Raw genomic sequence first — 19198 nt, forward strand, 5'->3', positions numbered from 1 at the left:
CAATGTCATCTGACTACTGACATCTGTGTTCAAGGGGAAGTGGAATGTGATGCAGACAAGAGTTTACTTTACAAAAAAGGACTAAATGGGAAACATTCATAGTCAAACCTGAAGGCAAGATAGGTGGAAGAAAGTTTAAAAGGAGGACAGAAAGCAAAGTCTATGTTGAATTGATCATTTTGTAGATCAGTTGATAAAAATGTTGATAGAGAAAAAAGTACTACAGCTGATTCCAAGACCTATTTTGTTAGAATCAAGGAATCTCTCAACTGTGCCGAAACCCAGGATTGAACCAGGGACCTTTAGATCTTCAGTCTAACGCTCTACCAACTGAGCTATTTCGGCCTGGTTGTAGCTGTGGTCTTCATACTTTAATTTAAACCATTTAACGAAATAGATGCAGGACCTGGATTTTTAACCTCATATGGTAGAGATATGTTTTAAGGAGTCCTGTATCATTCCGCAATTAACTGGTGCAATGGGTAAATAATATTTTTTGGATCCAGGTTAGGTCATTTTTTTTTTTAACTCCGAATGGACTAGCACTATATTACCCAGACGTATTTGGCATGAGTAGGTAAGCAATGTCATCTGACTACTGACATCTGTGTTCAAGGGGAAGTGGAAGGTAATGCAGACAAGAGTTTACTTTACAAAAAAGCATGAAATGGGAAATATTCATTGTCAAACCTGAAGGTAAGAGAGGTGGAAGCAAGTTTAGAAGGAGGACATAAAGCAAAGTCTATGTTAAATTGATTGTGTTGTAGATCAGTTGGAAAACGTTGATGAATAGAGAAAAAGTACTACAGCTGATTCCAAGACCTATTTTGTTAGAAGCAAGGAACCTCTCAACTGTGCCAAAACCCGGGATTGAACCAGGGAACTTTAGATCTTCAGTCGAACACTCTCCCAACTGAGCTATTTCGGCCTTCTGATAGCTGGGGTCTTCATACTTTAATTTGAACCATTTAACAAAATAGATGCAGGACCTGGATTTTTAACCTCATATGGTAAAGATATGTTTTAAGGAGTCCTGTATCATTCCGCAGTTAACTGGTGCAATGGGTAAATAGCATTTTTGGGATCCAGGTTAGGTAGTTGTTTTTTTAACTCTGAATGGACTAGCACTATATTACCCAGATATATTTGGCATGAGTAGGTAAGCAATGTCATCTGACTACTGACATCTGTGTTCAAGGGGAAGTGGAAGGTAATGCAGACAAGAGTTTACTTTACAAAAAAGCATGAAATGGGAAATATTCATTGTCAAACCTGAAGGTAAGAGAGGTGGAAGCAAGTTTAGAAGGAGGACATAAAGCAAAGTCTATGTTGAATTGATTGTGTTGTAGATCAGTTGGAAAACATTTGATGAATAGAGAAAAAGTACTACAGCTGATTCCAAGACATATTTTGTTAGAAGCAAGGAACTTCTCAACTGTGCCGAAACCCGGGATTGAACCAGAGACCTTTAGATCTTCAGTCTAACGCTCTCCCAACTGAGTTATTTCGGCCTTCTGATAGCTGGGGTCTTCATACTTTAATTTGAACCATTTAACAAAATAGATGCAGGACCTGGATTTTTAACCTCATATGGTAGAGATATGTTTTAAGGAGTCCTGTATCATTCCGTAGTTAACTGGTGCAATGGGTAAATAATATTTTTGGGATCCAGGTTAGGTCATTTTTTTTTTACTCCGAATGGACTAGCACTATATTACCCAGACGTATTTGGCATGAGTAGGTAAGCAATGTCATCTGACTACTGACATCTGTGTTCAAGGGGAAGTGGAAGGTAATGCAGACAACAGTTTACTTTACAAAAAAGCATGACATGGGAAATATTCATTGTCAAGCCTGAAGGTAAGAAAGGTGGAAGCAAGTTTAGAAGGAGGACATAAAGCAAAGTCTATGTTAAATTGATTGTGTTGTAGATCAGTTAGAAAAAATTTGATGAACAGAGAAAAAGTACCTCAGGTGATTCCAAGACCTATTTTGTTAGAAGCATGGAACCTCTCATCTGTGCCAAAACCCGGGATTGAACAAGGGACCTTTAGATCTTCATTGTAATGCTCTCCCAACTGAGCTATTTCGGCCTTCTGATAGCTAGTGTCTTCATACTTTAATTTGAACCATTTAACAAAATAGATGCAGGACCTGGATTTTTAACCTCATATGGTAGAGATATGTTTTAAGGAGTCCTGTATCATTGCGCAGTTAACTGGTGCAATGGGTAAATAGCATTTTTGGGATCCAGGTTAGGTAGTTGTTTTTTTAACTCTGAATGGACTAGCACTATATTACCCAGATATATTTGGCATGAGTAGGTAAGCAATGTCATCTGACTACTGACATCTGTGTTCAAGGGGAAGTGGAATGTGATGCAGACAAGAGTTTACTTTACAAAAAAGGACGAAATGGGAAACATTCATAGTCAAACCTGAAGGCAAGATAGGTGGAAGAAAGTCTAAAAGGAGGACAGAAAGCAAAGTCTATGTTGAATTGATCATTTTGTAGATCAGTTGATAAAAATGTTGATAGAGAAAAAAGTACTACAGCTGATTCCAAGACCTATTTTGTTAGAAGCAAGGAACCTCTCAAATGTGCCGAAACCCGGGATTGAACCAGGGACCTTTAGATCTTCAGTCTAATGCTCTCCCAACTAAGCTATTTCGGCCTGCTTAAATCTGTGGTCTTCATACTTTAATTTAAACCATTTAACAAAATAGATGCAGGACCTGGATTTTTAACCTCATATGGTAGAGATATGTTTTAAGGAGTCCTGTATCATTCCGCAATTAACTGGTACAATAGGTAAATAGCATTTTTGGGATCCAGGTTAGGTAGTTGTTTTTTTAACGCTGAATGGACTAGCACTATATTACCAAGATATATTTGGCATGAGTAGGTAAGCAATGTCATCTGACTACTGACATCTGTGTTCAAGGGGAAGTGGAAGGTAATGCAGACAAGAGTTTACTTTACAAAAAAGCATGAAATGGGAAATATTCATTGTCAAACCTGAAGGTAAGAGAGGTGGAAGCAAGTTTAGAAGGAGGACATAAAGCAAAGTCTATGTTAAATTGATTGTGTTGTAGATCGGTTGGAAAAAATTCAATGAATAGAGAAAAAGTACTACAGCTGATTCCAAGACCTATTTTGTTAGAAGCAAGGAACCTCTCAACTGTGCCGAAACCCGGGATTGAACCAGGGACCTTTAGATCTTCAGTCTAACGCTCTCCCAACTGAGCTATTTCGGCCTGCTTATATTTGTGGACTTCATACTTTAATTTAAACCATTTAACAAAATAGATGCAGGACCTGGATTTTTAACCTCATATGGTAGAGATATGTTTTAAGGAGTCCTGTATCATTCCGCAGTTAACTGGTGCAATGGGTAAATAGCATTTTTGGGATCCAGGTTAGGTAGTTGTTTTTTTAACTCTGAATGGACTAGCACTATATTACCCAGCTATATTTGGCATGAGTAGGTAAGCAATGCCATCTGACTACTGACATCTGTGTTCAAGGGGAAGTGAAATGTGATGCAGACAAGAGTTTACTTTACAAAAAAGGACTAAATGGGAAACATTCATAGTCAAACCTGAAGGCAAGATAGGTGGAAGAAAGTTTAAAAGGAGGACAGAAAGCAAAGTCTATGTTGAATTGATCATTTTGTAGATCAGTTGATAAAAATGTTGATAGAGAAAAAAGTACTACAGCTGATTCCAAGAACTATTTTGTTAGAAGCAAGGAACCTCTCAACTGTGCCGAATCCCAGGATTGAACCAGGGACCTTTAGATCTTCAGTCTAACGCTCTCCCAACTGAGCTATTTCAGCCTGCTTATTGCTGTGGTCTTCATACTTTAATTTAAACTATTTAACGAAATAGATGCAGGACCTGGATTTTTAACCTCATATGGTAGAGATATGTTTTAAGGAGTCCTGTATCATTCCGCAATTAACTGGTGCAATGGGTAAATAGCATTATTGGGATCCAGGTTAGGTAGTTGTTTTTTTAACTCTGAATGGACTAGCACTATATTACCCAGATATATTTGGCATGAGTAGGTAAGCAATGTCATCTGACTACTGACATCTGTGTTCAAGGGGAAGCGGAAGGTAATGCAGACAAGAGTTTACTTTACAAAAAAGCATGAAATGGGAAATATTCATTGTCAAACCTGAAGGTAAGAGAGGTGGAAGCAAGTTTAGAAGGAGGACATAAAGCAAAGTCTATGTTAAATTGATTGTGTTGTAGATCAGTTGGAAAAAATTTGATGAATAGAGAAAAAGTACTACAGCTGATTCCAAGACCTATTTTGTTAGAAGCAAGGAACCTCTCAAATGTGCCGAAACCTGGGATTGAACCAGGGACCTTTAGATCTTCAGTCTAACGCTCTCCCAACTGAGCTATTTCGGCCTTCTGATAGCTGGGTCTTCATACTTTAATTTGAACCATTTAACAAAATAGATGCAGGACCTGGATTTTTAACCTCATATGGTAGAGATATGTTTTAAGGAGTCCTGTATCATTCCCCAGTTAACTGGTGCAATGGGTAAATAGCATTTTTGGGATCCAGGTTAGGTAGTTGTTTTTTTAACTCTGAATGGACTAGCACTATATTACCCAGATATATTTGGCATGAGTAGGTAAGCAATGTCATCTGACTACTGACATCTGTGTTCAAGGGGAAGTGGAATGTGATGCAGACAAGAGTTTACTTTACAGAAAAGGACGAAATGGGAAACATTCATAGTCAAACCTGAAGACAAGATAGGTGGAAGAAAGTTTAAAAGGAGGACAGAAAGCAAAGTCTATGTTGAATTGATCATTTTGTAGATCAGTTGATAAAAATGTTGATAGAGAAAAAAGTACTACAGCTGATTCCAAGACCTATTTTGTTAGAAGCAAGGAACCTCTCAACTGTGCCGAAACCCGGGACCTTTAGATCTTCAGTCTAACGCTCTCCCAACTGAGCTATTTCGGCCTGCTTATAGCTGTGGTCTTCATACTTTAATTTAAACCATTTAACGAAATAGATGCAGGACCTGGATTTTTAACCTCATATGGTAGAGATATGTTTTAAGGAGTCCTGTATCATTCCGCAATTAACTGGTGCAATGGGTAAATAATATTTTTGGGATCCAGGTTAGGTCATTTTTTTTTAACTCCGAATGGACTAGCACTATATTACCCAGACGTATTTGGCATGAGTAGGTAAGCAATGTCATCTGACTACTGACATCTGTGTTCAAGGGGAAGTGGAAGGTAATGCAGACAAGAGTTTACTTTACAAAAAAGCATGAAATGGGAAATATTCATTGTCAAACCTGAAGGTAAGAGAGGTGGAAGCAAGTTTAGAAGGAGGACATAAAGCAAAGTCTATGTTAAATTGATTGTGTTGTAGATCAGTTGGAAAACTTTGATGAATAGAGAAAAAGTACTACAGCTGATTCCAAGACCTATTTTGTTAGAAGCAAGGAACCTCTCAACTGTGCCGAAACCCGGGATTGAACCAGGGACCTTTAGATCTTCAGTCTAACGCTCTCCCAACTGAGCTATTTCGGCCTTCTGATAGCTGGGGTCTTCATACTTTAATTTGAACCATTTAACAAAATAGATGCAGGACCTGGATTTTTAACCTCATATGGTAGAGATATGTTTTAAGGAGTCCTGTATCATTCCCCAGTTAACTGGTGCAATGGGTAAATAGCATTTTTGGGATCCAGGTTAGGTAGTTGTTTTTTTAACTCTGAATGGACTAGCACTTTATTACCCAGATATATTTGGCATGAGTAGGTAAGCAATGTCATCTGACTACTGACATCTGTGTTCAAGGGGAAGTGGAATGTGATGCAGACAAGAGTTTACTTTACAAAAAAGGACGAAATGGGAAACATTCATAGTCAAACCTGAAGACAAGATAGGTGAAAGAAAGTTTAAAAGGAAGACAGAAAGCAAAGTCTATGTTGAATTGATCATTTTGTAGATCAGTTGATAAAAATGTTGATAGAGAAAAAAGTACTACAGCTGATTCCAAGACCTATTTTGTTAGAAGCAAGGAACCTCTCAACTGTGCCGAAACCTGGGATTGAACCAGGGACCTTTAGATCTTCAGTCTAACGCTCTCCCAACTGAGCTATTTCGGCCTTCTGATAGCTGGGGTCTTCATACTTTAATTTGAACCATTTAACAAAATAGATGCAGGACCTGGATTTTTAACCTCATATGGTAGAGATATGTTTTAAGGAGTCCTGTATCATTCCCCAGTTAACTGGTGCAATGGGTAAATAGCATTTTTGGGATCCAGGTTAGGTAGTTGTTTTTTTAACTCTGAATGGACTAGCACTATATTACCCAGATATATTTGGCATGAGTAGGTAAGCAATGTCATCTGACTACTGACATCTGTGTTCAAGGGGAAGTGGAATGTGATGCAGACAAGAGTTTACTTTACAAAAAAGGACGAAATGGGAAATATTCATTGTCAAACCTGAAGGTAAGAGAGGTGGAAGCAAGTTTTGAAGGAGGACATAAAGCAAAGTCTATGTTAAATTGATTGTGTTGTAGATCAGTTGGAAAAAATTTGATGAATAGAGAAAAAGTACTACAGCTGATTACAAGACCTATTTTGTTAGAAGCAAGGAACCTCTCAACTGTGCACGAAACCTGGGATTGAACCAGGGACCTTTAGATCTTCAGTCTAACGCTCTCCCAACTGAGCTATTTCGGCCTGCTTATAGCTGTGGTCTTCATACTTTAATTTAAACCATTTAACGAAATAGATGCAGGACCTGGATTTTTAACCTCATATGGTAGAGATATGTTTTAAGGAGTCCTGTATCATTCCGCAATTAACTGGTGCAATGGGTAAATAATATTTTTGGGATCCGGGTTAGGTCATTTTTTTTTTAACTCCGAATGGACTAGCACTATATTACCCAGACGTATTTGGCATGAGTAGGTAAGCAATGTCATCTGACTACTGACATCTGTGTTCAAGGGGAAGTGGAAGGTAATGCAGACAAGAGTTTACTTTACGAAAAAGCATGAAATGGGAAATATTCATTGTCAAACCTGAAGGTAAGAGAGGTGGAAGCAAGTTTAGAAGGAGGACATAAAGCAAAGTCTATGTTAAATTGATTGTGTTGTAGATCAGTTGGAAAAAATTTGATGAATAGAGAAAAAGTACTACAGCTGATTCCAAGACCTATTTTGTTAGAAGCAAGGAACCTCTCAACTGTGCCGAAACTTGTGATTGAACCAGGGACCTTTAGATCTTCAGTCTAACTCTCTCCCAACTGAGCTATTTTGGCCTTCTGATAGCTGGGGTCTTCATACTTTAATTTGAACCATTTAACAAAATAGATGCAGGACCTGGATTTTTAACCTCATATGGTAGAGATATGTTTTAAGGAGTCCTGTATCATTCCCCAGTTAACTGGTGCTATGGGTAAATAGCATTTTTGGGATCCAGGTTAGGTAGTTGTTTTTTTAACTCTGAATGGACTAGCACTATATTACCCAGATATATTTGGCATGAGTAGGTAAGCAATGTCATCTGACTACTGACATCTGTGTTCAAGGGGAAGTGGAATGTGATGCAGACAAGAGTTTACTTTACAAAAAAGGACGAAATGGGAAACATTCATAGTCAAACCTGAAGACAAGATAGGTGGAAGAAAGTTTAAAAGGAGGACAGAAAGCAAAGTCTATGTTGAATTGATCATTTTGTAGATCAGTTGACAAAAATGTTGATAGAGAAAAAAGTACTACAGCTGATTCCAAGACCTATTTTGTTAGAAGCAAGGAACCTCTCAACTGTGCCGAAACCCGGGATTGAACCAGGGACCTTTAGATCTTCAGTCTAACGCTCTCCCAACTGAGCTATTTCGGCCTGCTTATAGCTGTGGTCTTCATACTTTAATTTAAACCATTTAACGAAATAGATGCAGGACCTGGATTTTTAACCTCATATGGTAGAGATATGTTTTAAGGAGTCCTGTATCATTCCGCAATTAACTGGTGCAATGGGTAAATAATATTTTTGGGATCCAGGTTAGGTCATTTTTTTTTAACTCCGAATGGACTAGCACTATATTACCCAGACGTATTTGGCATGAGTAGGTAAGCAATGTCATCTGATTACTGACATCTGTGTTCAAGGGGAAGTGGAAGGTAATGCAGACAAGAGTTTACTTTACAAAAAAGCATGAAATGGGAAATATTCATTGTCAAACCTGAAGGTAAGAGAGGTGGAAGCAAGTTAGAAGGAGGACATAAAGCAAAGTCTATGTTAAATTGATTGTGTTGTAGATCAGTTGGAAAACTTTGATGAATAGAGAAAAAGTACTACAGCTGATTCCAAGACCTATTTTGTTAGAAGCAAGGAACCTCTCAACTGTGCCGAAACCCGGGATTGAACCAGGGACCTTTAGAGCTTCAGTCTATCGATCTCCCAACTGAGCTATTTCGGCCTTCTGATAGCTGGGGTCTTCGTACTTTAATTTGAACCATTTAACAAAATAGATGCAGGACCTGGATTTTTAACCTCATACGGTAGAGATATGTTTTAAGGAGTCCTGTATCATTCTGCAGTTAACTGGTGCAATGGGTAAATAGCATTTTTGGGATCCAGGTTAGGTAGTTGTTTTTTTAACTCTGAATGGACTAGCACTATATTACCCAGATATATTTGGCATGAGTAGGTAAGCAATGTCATCTGACTACTGACATCTGTGTTCAAGGGGAAGTGGAATGTAATGCAGACAAGAGTTTACTTTACAAAAAAGGACGAAATGGGAAACATTGATAGTCAAACCTGAAGGCAAGATAGGTGGAAGAAAGTTTAAAAGGAGGACAGAAATCAAAGTCTATGTTGAATTGATCATTTTGTAGATCAGTTGATAAAAATGTTGATAGAGAAAAAAGTACTACAGCTGATTCCAAGACCTATTTTGTTAGAAGCAAGGAACCTCTCAACTGTGCCGAAACCGGGGATTTAACCAGGGACCTTTAGATCTTCAGTCTAATGCTCTCCCAACTGAGCTATTTCGGCCTGCTTATATCTGTGGTCTTCATACTTTAATTTAAACCATTTAACAAAATAGATGCAGGACCTGGATTTTCAACCTCATATGGTAGAGATATGTTTTAAGGAGTCCTGTATCATTTCGCAATTAACTGGTGCAATGGGTAAATAGCATTTTTGGGTTCCAGGTTAGGTAGTTGTTTTTTTAACTCTGAATGGACTAGCACTATATTACCCAGATATATTTGGCATGAGTAGGTAAGCAATGTCATCTGACTACTGACATCTGTGTTCAAGGGGAAGTGGAATGTGATGCAGACAAGAGTTTACTTTACAAAAAAGGACTAAATGGGAAACATTCATAGTCAAACCTGAAGGCAAGATAGGTGGAAGAAAGTTTAAAAGGAGGACAGAAAGCAAAGTCTATGTTGAATTGATCATTTTGTAGATCAGTTGATAAAAATGTTGATAGAGAAAAAAGTACTACAGCTGATTCCAAGACCTATTTTGTTAGAATCAAGGAATCTCTCAACTGTGCCGAAACCCAGGATTGAACCAGGGACCTTTAGATCTTCAGTCTAACGCTCTACCAACTGAGCTATTTCGGCCTGGTTGTAGCTGTGGTCTTCATACTTTAATTTAAACCATTTAACGAAATAGATGCAGGACCTGGATTTTTAACCTCATATGGTAGAGATATGTTTTAAGGAGTCCTGTATCATTCCGCAATTAACTGGTGCAATGGGTAAATAATATTTTTTGGATCCAGGTTAGGTCATTTTTTTTTTTAACTGCGAATGGACTAGCACTATATTACCCAGACGTATTTGGCATGAGTAGGTAAGCAATGTCATCTGACTACTGACATCTGTGTTCAAGGGGAAGTGGAAGGTAATGCAGACAAGAGTTTACTTTACAAAAAAGCATGAAATGGGAAATATTCATTGTCAAACCTGAAGGTAAGAGAGGTGGAAGCAAGTTTAGAAGGAGGACATAAAGCAAAGTCTATGTTAAATTGATTGTGTTGTAGATCAGTTGGAAAACGTTGATGAATAGAGAAAAAGTACTACAGCTGATTCCAAGACCTATTTTGTTAGAAGCAAGGAACCTCTCAACTGTGCCAAAACCCGGGATTGAACCAGGGAACTTTAGATCTTCAGTCGAACACTCTCCCAACTGAGCTATTTCGGCCTTCTGATAGCTGGGGTCTTCATACTTTAATTTGAACCATTTAACAAAATAGATGCAGGACCTGGATTTTTAACCTCATATGGTAAAGATATGTTTTAAGGAGTCCTGTATCATTCCGCAGTTAACTGGTGCAATGGGTAAATAGCATTTTTGGGATCCAGGTTAGGTAGTTGTTTTTTTAACTCTGAATGGACTAGCACTATATTACCCAGATATATTTGGCATGAGTAGGTAAGCAATGTCATCTGACTACTGACATCTGTGTTCAAGGGGAAGTGGAAGGTAATGCAGACAAGAGTTTACTTTACAAAAAAGCATGAAATGGGAAATATTCATTGTCAAACCTGAAGGTAAGAGAGGTGGAAGCAAGTTTAGAAGGAGGACATAAAGCAAAGTCTATGTTGAATTGATTGTGTTGTAGATCAGTTGGAAAACATTTGATGAATAGAGAAAAAGTACTACAGCTGATTCCAAGACATATTTTGTTAGAAGCAAGGAACTTCTCAACTGTGCCGAAACCCAGGATTGAACCAGAGACCTTTAGATCTTCAGTCTAACGCTCTCCCAACTGAGTTATTTCGGCCTTCTGATAGCTGGGGTCTTCATACTTTAATTTGAACCATTTAACAAAATAGATGCAGGACCTGGATTTTTAACCTCATATGGTAGAGATATGTTTTAAGGAGTCCTGTATCATTCCGTAGTTAACTGGTGCAATGGGTAAATAATATTTTTGGGATCCAGGTTAGGTCATTTTTTTTTTACTCCGAATGGACTAGCACTATATTACCCAGACGTATTTGGCATGAGTAGGTAAGCAATGTCATCTGACTACTGACATCTGTGTTCAAGGGGAAGTGGAAGGTAATGCAGACAACAGTTTACTTTACAAAAAAGCATGACATGGGAAATATTCATTGTCAAGCCTGAAGGTAAGAAAGGTGGAAGCAAGTTTAGAAGGAGGACATAAAGCAAAGTCTATGTTAAATTGATTGTGTTGTAGATCAGTTAGAAAAAATTTGATGAACAGAGAAAAAGTACCTCAGGTGATTCCAAGACCTATTTTGTTAGAAGCATGGAACCTCTCATCTGTGCCGAAACCCGGGATTGAACAAGGGACCTTTAGATCTTCATTGTAATGCTCTCCCAACTGAGCTATTTCGGCCTTCTGATAGCTAGCGTCTTCATACTTTAATTTGAACCATTTAACAAAATAGATGCAGGACCTGGATTTTTAACCTCATATGGTAGAGATATGTTTTAAGGAGTCCTGTATCATTGCGCAGTTAACTGGTGCAATGGGTAAATAGCATTTTTGGGATCCAGGTTAGGTAGTTGTTTTTTTAACTCTGAATGGACTAGCACTATATTACCCAGATATATTTGGCATGAGTAGGTAAGCAATGTCATCTGACTACTGACATCTGTGTTCAAGGGGAAGTGGAATGTGATGCAGACAAGAGTTTACTTTACAAAAAAGGACGAAATGGGAAACATTCATAGTCAAACCTGAAGGCAAGATAGGTGGAAGAAAGTCTAAAAGGAGGACAGAAAGCAAAGTCTATGTTGAATTGATCATTTTGTAGATCAGTTGATAAAAATGTTGATAGAGAAAAAAGTACTACAGCTGATTCCAAGACCTATTTTGTTAGAAGCAAGGAACCTCTCAAATGTGCCGAAACCCGGGATTGAACCAGGGACCTTTAGATCTTCAGTCTAATGCTCTCCCAACTAAGCTATTTCGGCCTGCTTAAATCTGTGGTCTTCATACTTTAATTTAAACCATTTAACAAAATAGATGCAGGACCTGGATTTTTAACCTCATATGGTAGAGATATGTTTTAAGGAGTCCTGTATCATTCCGCAATTAACTGGTACAATAGGTAAATAGCATTTTTTTTTTTTTTTTTTTTTGGTGTAAGAACTTTATTGCACTTATTTATCACACATAGGTCAAATCGTTAATCTCCCATGTTGCGGTCGCCTACAACCACATCGGGCCGGCACCTCGCATCCATGGTTACGAGCAACTGTTCCAGAACTACACAGCCCATCAGCCGACATCCAGCGGACCGGCGGCGCATTAGTAGATAGAAATCCGTCGCGCGGCAGTGCTATGGTCGCTTTCTTATACATCAATAATCTTACATTTTCTCGGTTTTTTGTACATGTAACTGAAACTTAACTGAACTTTACAGTCCCCAACTTGTATTACTACCTCTGCAACCCTCCCTCTGCATCACAGCATCCTCCCCCCCATGAGCCTGCACAGTACAACCATTTGTCTCATGTTGTCATCAACGTACGTTTATTCAATCAACTTCTGCTTCTGAATTTGCTGTGCCGTGTACCAGTAAGTAGTCACGCAGGTATCCCCAATAATCCTTGGGCCTAGAGCCGATCGGCAGCTCCTCCTCATACGTGTTGAGCGTGTCTCGGCAGTACACCATGTCCTCAATCCAGCGTTGCACCCCTGGTGCCCTTTTACTATTCCAGTGGATTGACACCCGTCTTTTAGCTAACAGTAGTGCGACCGCACAGAATTTACGCTTCAACGCTCTCAGGTGTGGAGTGATGCCCAATAGGCAGACTTTTGCATCACAGGACATGTTAATCCCCAACATTTCATTCAAAACCTGCACAACTTGTTCCCAATAACCCGCCACCCTTCTACAATGCCATGCCAGATGCATGAAGTCAGCTCCCGCCTGGTTACACCTGCAGCAATTGGAGTCCTCTCGTAAGCCGTATTTGTGTAGTCTTTGTGGGGTGTGGTAGACCTGATGCAGATACTTATAATGTATTATTTTCAGGTTCCCGTTAGGGGTGAGCATGCCCGTAAGCATGCATGCGGAGTCCCATTCCACCTCCGTCAGAGGCTCTGCAAGCCCAGCGCTCCACCTGTCCCTGGCCTTGTGTGTTGTGTTTCCCACTGCCCCTTGCGCACTTGCATAGAGTTTAGATACCATATGAGATGCCTTGGGTGTGGTCAGGAGTAGGTGTAAGGGTGCAAGGGTAGGCGGCTCTTCTGGATATGACGGGTAGTGTTCACGTATAGCTCTATGTAGCCTAAAGAAGTTGAAAGTGAACAGTTGAGACGGGTTTGTGATGTAATGTAATTTATCGAGTGTCTGAAACGCTCCATCCCTGTATAGGTCCCCCAGTGTGTCTATTCCGGCCCGCCGGAACAGCTCCATTCCCACCTGTTCCTGTGTCACCGAGAGGGCAGGGTGGTGTGCCAGTGGGAGAGTGGGTGCGTACAGCGGTAAACAGTTTGCCTCTTTGCCCAGGAGCCTCCATGCTTCAACGGTCGCATCGACTGTGTTAATGTCACGTTCATGTAGTCTGGTGCGTTTGTGCGTGAGTATACTAGTCAGAGGGATCGGGTCAGTGTCCCCCGCTTCTATCGCTACGTGTGTCAGAAAGGGCACTTCATGATACCAGAAGTGTGCGTATTGTGCCTGCGCGCATAAATAATAGAGATAAAAGTCTGGCACCTTGAACCCTCCCTTTGCGTAAGGCAAGGTCATGGTACGTAGGTCCATCCTCGCTTGCTTGCCCGCCCATAGCAGGTTGAGCACAAGCTTCTTGACGTTACGGAAGACCGCCGCGGGAGGTTTTATGGGGATGTTGTTGAATAGATAAAGAAATTTCGGTAAGAGCACCATTTTCACTATCGCTGCCCTGTCCGCCAATGAGAGAGGAAGTCTGTTCCATTTTTTAACTTTTTCCTCCAGGGCTGCAATCGTCCGCCCATAATTGGTCCTGACAACTACCTCTTGGTCTCTGTGAAACCATATACCCAGATATTTTGTGGGTTCCTCCTGCCACTCCAACGGATAGTCCAGGGGAGTTGGCTGCGTGCTGTCTGTTAGCGCCAGTATCAGGGATTTATCCCAGTTGATTTGCAAGCCGGCTTGATGACCAAACTTGATATATTCCCGCAGGAGAGGATTTAGGTGTTGTTCCGGATTTTTGACATATAGCACCATGTCGTCCGCGTACAGTGAAATGTGTATGGGACGGGAGGGCATTTGAATCGCTGAGTGATGATAGTGCTGTCGAATTTTGCAGGCCAGAGGTTCCAGCACCAAAGCAAAAAGCATTGGGGAAAGGGGGCAACCCTGTCTAGTGCCTCTGCAGATAGGTATGGGCTCCGATATGTATCTGTTGACTCTGATGCGTGCCGTCAAGTTTGTGTAGAGCATCGTTATCCATCCCTGAAATATCCATGGGAATCCCATGCGCACCAGCACCGCGTGGATAAATGGCCAGCCAATGGTGTCAAACGCCTTAGCAGCGTCTAACAGCACAGCCACTGCCTTCGTCTCTGGCTCCAGATAGTGCGCTAACGCGAACAGTGTGCGGGTGTTGTGTGAGGTGGCCCTGTCTGGGATGAATCCCGACTGATCCGGTCGGATTAACATTGGCATGAGGGGCTTTAGCCTGTCTGCCAGCAGACTAGCTATGATTTTGGTGTCTACATTTAACAAGGACAGCGGACGGTAGGAGTCACATTTATCTGCGTCCTTGCCGGGCTTCAGCAATGTGATGAGCAGGGCTTCCCTTAGAGACGCCGGCAGTGTCCGGGCTTCATGTGCCGCCCCATACATTCGTACTAAGTGAGGTGCAAGCGTGTCAGCGTATGCTTTATAAAATTCCGCTACAAATCCGTCGGGCCCAGGTGCTTTGTTGTTAGGTAAGCGTTTAATGGTGTCAGTGACTTCCTCTATTGTGATCGGGCGCTCTAGGTACTTTCTATGGTCGTCTGCTAACCATGCCATCTCAATGTCCTCCATATATTTCAATAGATCAGCCTGCGAAGGTGAGGGGTGTGATTCATATAGCGTACCATATGTGTTCATAAATGCACTCAGTATGCCTTTAGTGTCTGTGATCACCTCCCCGGTGCTGGTGGTGATATGTGTGACATTTTGTGGCGTTCTGCCTGCGCATATCTTGGCGGCCAGCTCCCTGCCCGGCCTACCCCCTTCGCCATATCTCCTCGCGGTAACTCGCTTGGTCACATAGTTCACTTCGTCTGCCGCAAAGCTAGCATGTTCCGTTAATAGCACTTGGATATCCCCCAAGAGTGTAGTATCTCCTGTTTGTGTGTATGCCTGCTCGAGAGTTTGAATGGCTTGCTCACGCGTGCGTAGTTGGTGCCTGATGTCTTTCAGGATGCCTGACGCTGTACTGAGGCAGACTCCCCGGATGGTAGCCTTGAAGGCTTCCCATAGCAAGCCTGGGTCCTCTGTCGTCGGTGCATTGATGTCAAAGTATTCCTTTATAGCGTTGTGTATGGTGTCGACAAACACTTGGTCTTTTAATGCTGACGCTTGGAAGCGCCAGGTGAAGGGAGGCGGGTCGTAGTGTGGGATGTCTAATTCTAACAGTACCGGACTGTGATCCGAGAGTGTGCGTGGCAAGTGCCCAACATCCGATACCCATGAGAGTATATCTTGAGTGCCCAGCCAGTAGTCGATCCTGGACCAACTATTGTTCGCCGCATTTATGTGTGTTGCTGCTGTCGCCCCTGGGTTACGAACTCTCCAGAAGTCCACCAAATTAAGGTCCTCCATAGCTTCCCCCACCATTGTCCTAGCGTTCCCATGCTGTTCCGATGTGTGTGCTGCTCTATCTAGTGCGTCTTGCATCGTGACATTGAAATCCCCTCCCCACAGTATATGAGGCATTGCCATGTTTGCGATGTTGTGCCATACTTTGCTGTAAAACCCCGGGTCATCCACATTAGGGCCATAAGTGTTCACCAGTAGGATCTGTTGGCGCCTAAGTCTGCCAGCCAGCAGCACGCATCGCCCAGCAGTGTCTCTTTGTACGTCGGTAACTTCTAGGCCTGTACCCTTCCTGATTAATATGCTAACGCCCCTGGAATACGTCGAGTAGCTAGAGTGAACTACCGTTTCAGCCCAACGTGCCCCCAGTGTTGAGGTGCCATCCCGCTCTAGGTGCGTTTCCTGTAAAAAAACAATGTTAATGTGCAGTCTATCAAAATATGCAAATAGCCGCCTGATCTTTTTCGGGTTGCCTAGCCCCCTCACATTCCAAGTGACCAGTTTTAGCGTGTCCCTACGCGACATGTATACGTATAAGGTGATAAATTAACCACAGCATATCATGCAGAATAGACAATGTTGTTCGCTTACTATGAACATTATTCATTGAACTGTGCGCCCCAAAGGAGTTCGCCATGCTTCTCAGACACAGAGGTTGCAGTGTATTAGGTCCTGGTTGTCTCAATCCCCCCCCACCCACTTTAGCGCCCAAACTTTGCCAAAGCCATCCCTGAGTTAACTTCAACTTGAACAGTAACGTCTTCATCCAACTTAGTTCGGGGTACACCCTCCTGGGGGTGTCACCAGGTTCACACATCTCCATCCACATAATGGATGTGGACGGTCGCATATGCGCTGTACTAGTGAATAACTTGCGTGCGATGTCCTCCAACCCCGTTTCCCCCCCAACACATCTGGTATCACTCAATTGTCAATTCTCCGTTACGCTGTCCTCTCCTTTGTCCCCAGATTCAGCTCGAACTAGAGGTGACACTAATCAAAGTACGCAGTGCCTCCCGCTCAGCTAGAGGTCAAGTAATGAGGCCGGTCAGGGTCTCGGCCACCCACCCATTGCCACTCGGTTCAGTGGCCTGCCCATCCCGCCTGCAATCGCACTGCGTATACTCACATCCGGATCAGCACCTCCACGGCAACACTTACTCGGAGCCAGTACTCACTGCAAGTCTGTAAGTGCTTTTCCGGTCCAATCACCTCCACCCATGTTGCTTTCACGGTCTGTGTGATTGTCTATAAGTGTCCGTGCATAGAAAAATCCTTGTCACGGTCATGCAGGACCAAACTTGTCGCCGGCTTGGTAATGGTTCGACTCACTCATTCCACATCACTTGTCGGTTCAGTTCGGTCATGTTGTTTCCTCCGCTTTCCTTGTTGTTTGACGAAGTCTTGTGCCGCCTGCACCGTTGGCAGTATGACAGGTTTCCCGCCTGTGAGGACTTTGAGTTTCGCCGGATACAGCATGGCATATTCCATGCCCAGTTCTCTCAGCTTTTTCTTGACAGGGGCAAATTCTTTTCGAGCTTGCTGTACCGCCATGGTGTGGTCTGGGTAGAACTCAAGCGTGTTCCCCTGATGCGTAATTTTCCCCAGCTCTCTCGCCAGCCGTAGGACCGTGTCTCTGTCCCTGTAATTAAGCAGACGTGCTATGATCATTCGCGGGGCGGCTCCGGGTTTTGGCACCGGGGCCAGCGACCGGTGCGCACGTTCCACTAGGAACACTGGAGATAGATGTTCAGCTCCAAATAGTTCTTTGAGTAGGGTTTCTATGTAGGTCTCCATTTTCCCCGTGTTTGTGGATTCCGGAAGGCCCGAAATCCGAACGTTGTTCCTCCTGGACCTAGCTTCCTGGTCTTCCACCCTAGCTCGCAGGACCTCCACTGTTTTCTCCAGGGCTCCGCATGTTTTGGCTGTGGCGCTCTGTACATCCTCAAGCTTCGAAATCCGCTGTTCTGCTTCCGTAAGGCGCCCGTCGTGCTGTTCAATTTTTGCCGCCATGCTGTCGACCCTCTGCACCACGTTATCAAGCTTGCCGTTCATCTCCTGTAAACTCTGCTGTATCGCCTTCAGCACTGACTCCATGCCCGTGTTTTCCGGTGTTTCCCGGCCCCCCTCCATCTCCGAGTCTGCTGTTTTGTTGCTGCCTTGGTTCCGCTTCTCGAATTGGAGCTTGGATTGGTTCCGGTCGGGCTTCCCCATTTCGAGATGTCGTTTCGACTGGTGTCGCTCCGCTGTGGCAGGGCTGCAGCCCGATGGTGTGCTTGTATTTGGACCGGCACGAGTCGCTGTTGCCGCAGTCCCCCCTCTCTCAGGCTCGTTCAGTTGTAGTCAGGCCCCATGTGAGGTCTCAGTCGGCGGGCGCGGCAGGTGCCCCTCTGGGCCGGTCGTAGTTGGGGCACTGCGGGGGTTCACATCCACAGCCCCCTCTGCTTGCTAGGTCGCCCGAGCTTTCAATGTGGCCAGCGTGTGTTTTTTCTTTTGTTTTTTTTTTCCTTTTAGTCCCCCTTGCATGCAGCGCCTTGTTAGAGATAGCGCTTGTGAAGGTTAGGTGCCTCTGCACGTTGCATATAACTCCTGCCGGCAGCAGAGGCGTGCTCGGTACTCACTGCGTGTCCTCGCCGGCCGAGCGCTCCACAGGCGCCTACTGCTGATGAGGATTCAAATGCTTCGTCTCTCCCTCATGTGCGAGTGGCACCGCTGGTCTCCGAGGGGCTCCGACCGGCCCGATCGACCGTTGCCGCCGCCAGTGTCGTGCGTTCCACGGGCGCCGCCATCTTGCCCACAGTGGAACGCACGCCGATTTGGAGTTGCGTTAAGTTCTGGGGACCTGCGGGGGCCTCACCGAGCCCCAGGTGTTGTTAGACAGCCATACACCAAGCCGCGCCGAGTGTCAGCTTCAGTCCGGACGCGCTAGGTGCTGGCAATCGCTCCGGGTCCCTGAGCCTCCGGAGCGGCCATTTTGAGCGGCGTCCGCGAGGGCTCCGGTTTTTCAGCCGTTTCGTCTGCTTCTCGCACAGTGGGCCGTGTCACCGTGTCAGGAGAGGTCGGCCCCACATTCCGACGCACAAATCCCTGCTCAGCGCTTGTGTTGGTGGGGTTTTAGGGGGTCAGAAGTCGTTAGAAGCGCGACCGCCCGGCGGAGCTGACTCGCTAGCCAGCCATGCCGCAGTGCGCCCTCTAGCGCCCCATAGGTAAATAGCATTTTTGGGATCCAGGTTAGGTAGTTGTTTTTTTAACGCTGAATGGACTAGCACTATATTACCAAGATATATTTGGCATGAGTAGGTAAGCAATGTCATCTGACTACTGACATCTGTGTTCAAGGGGAAGTGGAAGGTAATGCAGACAAGAGTTTACTTTACAAAAAAGCATGAAATGGGAAA

The 19198-nt window shown here is 43.3% G+C and overlaps 5 non-coding genes across 5 annotated transcripts; all 5 read right to left on the reverse strand.

Moving 5' to 3' along the window:
• Positions 1-3184: 3184 nt before the first annotated feature.
• TRNAF-GAA (transfer RNA phenylalanine (anticodon GAA)) lies at positions 3185-3257 on the reverse strand. Its single transcript has one exon. It is a non-coding gene; the product is annotated as a tRNA-Phe (tRNA).
• Positions 3258-4348: 1091 nt separating this feature from the next.
• On the reverse strand, positions 4349-4421 carry TRNAF-GAA (transfer RNA phenylalanine (anticodon GAA)). The gene has a single exon. It is a non-coding gene; the product is annotated as a tRNA-Phe (tRNA).
• Positions 4422-5497: 1076 nt separating this feature from the next.
• On the reverse strand, positions 5498-5570 carry TRNAF-GAA (transfer RNA phenylalanine (anticodon GAA)). The gene has a single exon. It is a non-coding gene; the product is annotated as a tRNA-Phe (tRNA).
• Positions 5571-6078: 508 nt separating this feature from the next.
• TRNAF-GAA (transfer RNA phenylalanine (anticodon GAA)) lies at positions 6079-6151 on the reverse strand. Its single transcript has one exon. It is a non-coding gene; the product is annotated as a tRNA-Phe (tRNA).
• Positions 6152-7826: 1675 nt separating this feature from the next.
• On the reverse strand, positions 7827-7899 carry TRNAF-GAA (transfer RNA phenylalanine (anticodon GAA)). The gene has a single exon. It is a non-coding gene; the product is annotated as a tRNA-Phe (tRNA).
• Positions 7900-19198: the final 11299 nt, after the last annotated feature.

Source organism: Lissotriton vulgaris, chromosome 8, assembly GCF_964263255.1.
Source record: "Lissotriton vulgaris chromosome 8, aLisVul1.2, whole genome shotgun sequence".
NCBI lineage: Eukaryota > Metazoa > Chordata > Amphibia > Caudata > Salamandridae > Lissotriton > Lissotriton vulgaris.